Below are 6018 nucleotides of genomic sequence, written 5' to 3'. Positions count from 1 at the left end.
AAATCCATTCATCATTGATCAATCTACTTCCAAAGTCTACCCGCTCGAGATCCCATCAAACATTTTAGAGACTTTCAAGGTGCTTGTTAAACTACTAGGCGGCATGGCTCAGATGAAGTCGCCATTTGGGTATTTGCTTTCCCATTTTCACTTGAGGGAAGGGCAAAGGAGTGGTTCTAGATTCAACCCGAAAATGTTGTCACTAATTGGAATTTGCTTATAAAGGAATTTTTGGATAAGTTTTTTCCACCGGAGATCACGGATAGATTGAGGAAGGAAATATCTTGCATCATTCAAGGTGAATTGGAAACTCTCTATGAGTATTGGGAACGTTTTAGGAAGCTCCTTGATTTCTGCCCTCATCACATGTTTGATGAGTTGGTGTTAATTAGTTACTTTTTCCAAGGCCTAAAGCCTCAAGATAAGATCCTTTTGGAAGTACAAAACAGTGGAGGAAGCGTTGCAACTTATCACTGATTTAGCCGAATCTACCCAGCATGCAAGGCAAAGGAATAATCATCCCAAGGCTATTGTGGAAGTTTCTTCTAGTAGTGAGTCTGCCCTCACCAAGACTTTGGGAGAGATGACCAATCTTCTCAAACAAATCCACCTCAACTAACAACAACTTTCACCTCCTCCACAACAATAATGCCAACAGATAGTCCCTCAAAGAGTTTATGGAATTTGTGCCTGTTATTCTCACTATACCGATGAATGTCCACAACTCCAAAAGGACAATACTTTGGCGACCACCAATGCTTATTACAACCGTCCAAATCAAGGGTATTATCAATAAGGAGGTAACTTTAATCAAGGGGGTAACTACAACCAAGGAGGAAGAGACAATGGTGTATGGTGCGCGTAAATTGTGATCATCAATAATGGCGCCAAAGACTTGGAGCTCTCAAACATGAATCACACTTTGTCACAACTTCACACAACTAACTAGCAAGTGCACTGGGTCGTCCAAGTAATACCTTACGTGAGTAAGGGTCGATCCCACAGAGATTGTTGGAATGAAGCAAGCTATGGTCATCTTGTAAATCTCAGTCAGGCATATTATAATGGTTATAATGATTTTCAAATATAAAGGTAAATAAAGCATAAAATAGAGATAGAGATACTTATGTAATTCATTGGTGAGAATTTCAGATAAGTGCATGAAGATGTTGTGTTCCTTCTGAATCTCTACTTTCCTACTACTTCATCCAGTCATTCTTACTCCATTCCATGGCAAGCTGTATGTAGGGCGTCACCGTTGTCAATGGCTACTTCCTATCCTCTCAGTGAAAATGGTCTAAATGCTTTGTCACAGCACAGCTAATCATCTGTCGGTTCTCGATCATGTTGGAATAGAATCCATTGATTCTTTTGCGTCTGTCACTACACCCAACACTCGCGAGTTTGAAGCTCGTCACAGTCATTCAATCCCTGAATCCTACTCGGAATACCACATACAAGGTTTAGACTTTCCAGATTCTCAAGAATGGCCGCCAATGGATTCTAGCTCATACCACGAAGATTCTGATTAAGGAATCCAAGAGATGCACACTCTAGCTCTCGCTTGTAGAACGGAAGTGGTTGTCAGGCACGCGTTCATAAGGATGGATGATGATGAGTGTCACGGATCATCACATCCATCAGGTTGAAGTACGAGTGATATCTTAGAACAAGAATAAGCATGAATTGAATAGAAAATAGTAGTACTTTGCATTAAAACTCGAGGTACAGCAGAACTCCACACCTTAATCTATGGTGTGTAGAAACTCCACCGTTGAAAATATATAAGAACAAAGTCTAGGCATGGCCGAAAGGCCAGCCTCCAAGACGTGATCAAAGGATTATAAGGTAATCTAAAGATGTGGTCAAAAGACGCCTAGTACAATAGTAAAAAGTTCTATTTATACAAAACTAGTTACTAGGGTTTACAGAAATAAGTAATTGATGTAGAAATCCACTTCGGGTGCCCACTTGGTGTGTGCTTGGGCTGAGCTTGAGCTTTACACATCCAGAGGCTTCTCTTGGAGTTAAACGCCAAGTTGTAACGTGTTTTTGGCATTTAACTCTGGTTTGTGATGTGTTTTTGGCATTTTACTACAGAATGCAGCTTGGAACTAGCATTGAACGCCAGTTTGCGTCATCTAAACTCAAATAAAGTATGGACTATTATATATTGCCGGAAAGCCCTGGATGTCTACTTTCCAACGAAGTTGAGAGCACGCCATTTGGAGTACTATATCTCCAGAAAATCCATTTCAAGTGCAAGGAGGTCATAATCCAACAGCATCAGTAGTCATTTGTCAGCCTGAATTAGATTTTTGCTCAGATCCCTCAATTTCAGCCAGAAAATACCTGAAATCACAAAAAAACACACAAACTCATAGTAAAGTCCAGAAATGTGAATTTTGCATAAAAACTAATGAAACATCCCTAAAAATAGCTAGATCCTACTAAAAACTACCTGATAAACCACTATTTTATGATTCATATTGTGTTTAATTATGTGGTTTTATCAAGTCTTCACCCACTTATTCATATGATTTGCATGTATTTATAATTTCTTCCTAAAAATATTCTATGATTGAAAACTTGCTTCCTAAAGACCTTTTAGTTGTATATTTTTATTTTCCTTCGTACCATTCGATGTCGTGATCTGTGTGTTAAGTATTTCAGGCTTCATAGGGCAAGGATGGCATAAGGAATAAAGAGGAAGCATACAAAAGTGGAAGGAACACAAGGAACTGAGAAATGGCTCACACTACCGAGAAGTCACGCAGTTGCATGGCTCACACTACCGCGCGAAATGGAAGAAATTGCAGTGACGCGCTCACGTGCATAATGCGACCACGCAGATTGGAAGCTGTATAAACGATGCGAATGCGTGGACGATGCAAACGCGTGGTATGAAAAATGCTGAGTGACGCAAACGCGTGGACGACGCAGCCGCGTGACATGCGCGATCTGCAGAATTACAGAAGTTGCTGGCCTTGATTTTGGGCCACATTTCAACCCAGTTTTTGGCCCAGAAACACAGATTAGAGCCAGGGAACATGCAGAGACAAAGGCAAGAATTCATTCCACACAATTTCAAGTTTTTTTAGATCGGATACTACTCCTCCCCTAGGTTTCTCTTTTTGACATTCATAAATTAGGATTTAAAGATTTTTGGCATTAGCTTTTGAGAAGTGTTTACCTCCGGAATTGGTCATCATAGTTTGTTATCTATTTTTCATCTACTCTTCCATATTCTTAATTTGCCCAGAGTTGATATTGGATTATTTTCAGAATTTATTAATACAAAAACTATTTTTACTTTTAATTAATCTCTTTCATTATTGTTTATTATGTCTCTTCTTATTTTCCCCATTGATTTTGTGAAGTCTATTTTTATGATGATGGAGTAGTCCCCCAACTTGATTGGGAGTTGATTAAAAGGAGAACCTTGAGTTGGAATACTCAAGAGCTCAATTGTAATTGGTTCATTGTTGGTTGGCTTGTTAGTCACTAACTCTAATCCTTCCCAACGGAGAGGATTAGGACTTGTGAATAGGAGTTGACTTTTAATTTGACTTTCCTTCATTCGTTGAGGGTTAACTAAATGAAAACAATGACTAATTATTAATTAATCTTGACAAATTTCCAACAAGGATAGAACTTCCAATTAATCTTCTCCTGATCAAGATTTTATTTAATTCATATAAATTCTCTAATTTAATTTTTTGTTGATCAAACTCAAAACCCATTTTGAAAACCTCTGATTGATAAAATAGCACATCTTCCTGAAACTCGTTGGGGGACGACCTGGGACTCATACTCCCAGTATTTTATTTCAAAAAAATTTGTGACAACTCTTTTCTAAATTGATAAGTGGATTTTCGCCAGTTAAGAACTGTTCCGAGGGTTACCTGAAACGCGTAGCTCGGTCGTCTGGCAAGACCCGAGGTGAGGGTTCTGTGACCCGAGCTTGATGAGCCGAGCGGCTGGTGGTTGTACCTGCAATGACACTCCGATGCTTAAGTTAGCATGGGTCCAAGCAGATTTTTAGTAGAATTAGAGTATGAGTTATACCTGGGTGCTCCAGTGTATTTATAGTAGTTGGTCGTGATCTTCCCTGGATAAGATATTCTTATCTTATCTTATCTTTTGGGAGTTTTATCTCTATCTTTGCGGAACCGCCTTTCCCAGGCCTTTTCGGCCTTTAGGTTTTGGGCTTCGTTCCTTTTGATGGGCCTTCTTAGCCTATTTGTCCGAGGTCCGACCTCAGGCTTGGGCCTTGGGACGAGGTCGGGCCTTCTATGATCTTGACCGGTTTTGGGGAGCTCGGTCAGGGTATGAACAGTGCCCCTGCCTGAGTTCGTCCTTTTTGAGAGGTTGAGCTCGGGCATAGTAGTTTTTTCAAAATTTGAAAATGGCCGTTTCAGCATTTATTGCTTGTTATCGTTTCTCCTCGATTTCCGTTCGGGCTCTGTAAAGGCATTAGTTATTTGCCCCTTTCCTCATTTTCTTCGTTTATTCTGTTCCCTTTTCATTTTTCTGAGTTTTCGCCACCTCTTCTTCGAGCGCCGCTCCTTCTTTGTTTTCTTCTTCTCCGATTCTTTTCTGTGCGTCTTTCCGGGGTTTCCTCCGCGCCGCCGTTTTCGTTCTCCTTGCATCGGAGCTTGTCGCCTTTCTTCCTTTTTTCCAGGTTTGTTCTCGTCTTCATTTTCTTTGCACACATATGCTTCTGTTTCTTTTTCTTCTATGCCTGGGTTGCCCCGAAAAGAGGCGCCGCCATTGCTTTGGTTATTTTGTATGTGGGGGGGCTCTTTTCTCTTTGGTATTTTGTTTTCGAGTGGCTGCATTTTCTTCTGAAAGAACTTTTTGTTTTCTTGCTTTGCTGAATGGGCTTTTGCTGTTTTGCTTTTATGTGATTTTTGCCTTGCTGTTTGTATTCTTCTTTGTAGGCAAGATTTTTATGTCTCGAAAGGTTCTTCAAGCAATGTCGACCAAGATTCCGAGTGGTCTTGGTTGGGTAGATCCTGTTCCTTTAAGAGTCCCTTCTGTGGTAGATACTGAGTATTTAGCTAGGTTTCGTAGGCAATGTAGCATATGTGAGGATAGGGAGTCTGAGAGGGATTATGAGTTAGTAGCCCCGGATTCCGAGGAGAGAGTTTGCTTCCCGCCTTTAGACAGTTCCGAGAAGCTCTTCTTTTACGCCTATGATTGTTTTTTCTCTAAGCTGGGTGTCCGACTTCCTTTTACTGACCTGGAGTCCGAGGTGTTGTGGTCCTGTAACCTTGCCCCTACGCAGCTCCATCCAAATTCCTGGGCATTTTTAAAGCTGTTCCAACTTTTGTGCCAGTTTTTGGGTGTCCCTCCCTCTATTTCTCTTTTTTCCTATTTGTTTGTGTTAACGAAGCCGGGTTCGGGTGGGGGGAAGGTGTCTTGGGTCTCTTTTAGGGCTAACCTGGGGAGGAAGTTCTGTACCCTGTATGATGAGTCTTTTCACGATTTTAAGAACTATTATTTCAAGGTCCGGGCTACTGGGGACGTCCGACCTTTCTTTCTAGATGAGAGTGGGGAGCCTTTTTTTCCTCTTTGTTGGCAGGAGAATGTAGTGTCTGTTAAGTATACGTTTGAGAGTCTAGATGAGGTGGAGCAGGCTTTTGTGGGTGTGGTAAGCAGTTTATGGGGTCGGGCACCTCACTTGGATACGAAGAAAATGTTGGGAGATCCAAGCCTTCTCCGTTCCGAGTTAGGTAGTTCCCGACCTCTTTGAGATTCCGACCTTTCTTTTGTGTTTTTATTTTTGGTGGAATTTCTGTTGTGGTAATCCCTTTTATTTCTTTGCAGAGATGTCTTCTCAGGCGGATTCCATGAAATTTCTTCGTCGGACGAAGAAGTCGGTGGCTGCTCGAAATCTCGAGGCCGGGGATGCTTCTGCCCGATCTTCTCCGCAGAAGACTACCGTGGGTGTTCAGACTCGGTCGAAGACTATTCCGACTCCTCAGTTCCGAGCTATAAGCCAGGATCCTCCGA

General features: G+C 41.4%; 1 non-coding gene across 1 annotated transcript; it reads right to left on the bottom strand.

Annotated features, from left to right (window-relative positions):
- Window positions 1-264: 264 nt before the first annotated feature.
- Window positions 265-368, bottom strand: LOC112704257 (small nucleolar RNA R71). Its single transcript, XR_003154892.1, has one exon. It is a non-coding gene; the product is annotated as a small nucleolar RNA R71 (small nucleolar RNA).
- Between the last annotated feature and the right edge of the window lie 5650 nt (window positions 369-6018).

The sequence above is a fragment of the Arachis hypogaea genome, chromosome 7, assembly GCF_003086295.3.
Source record: "Arachis hypogaea cultivar Tifrunner chromosome 7, arahy.Tifrunner.gnm2.J5K5, whole genome shotgun sequence".
NCBI lineage: Eukaryota > Viridiplantae > Streptophyta > Magnoliopsida > Fabales > Fabaceae > Arachis > Arachis hypogaea.
Note: the sequence above shows the minus strand (reverse complement) of the source record. Positions and strands in the feature narration are given on the sequence as shown.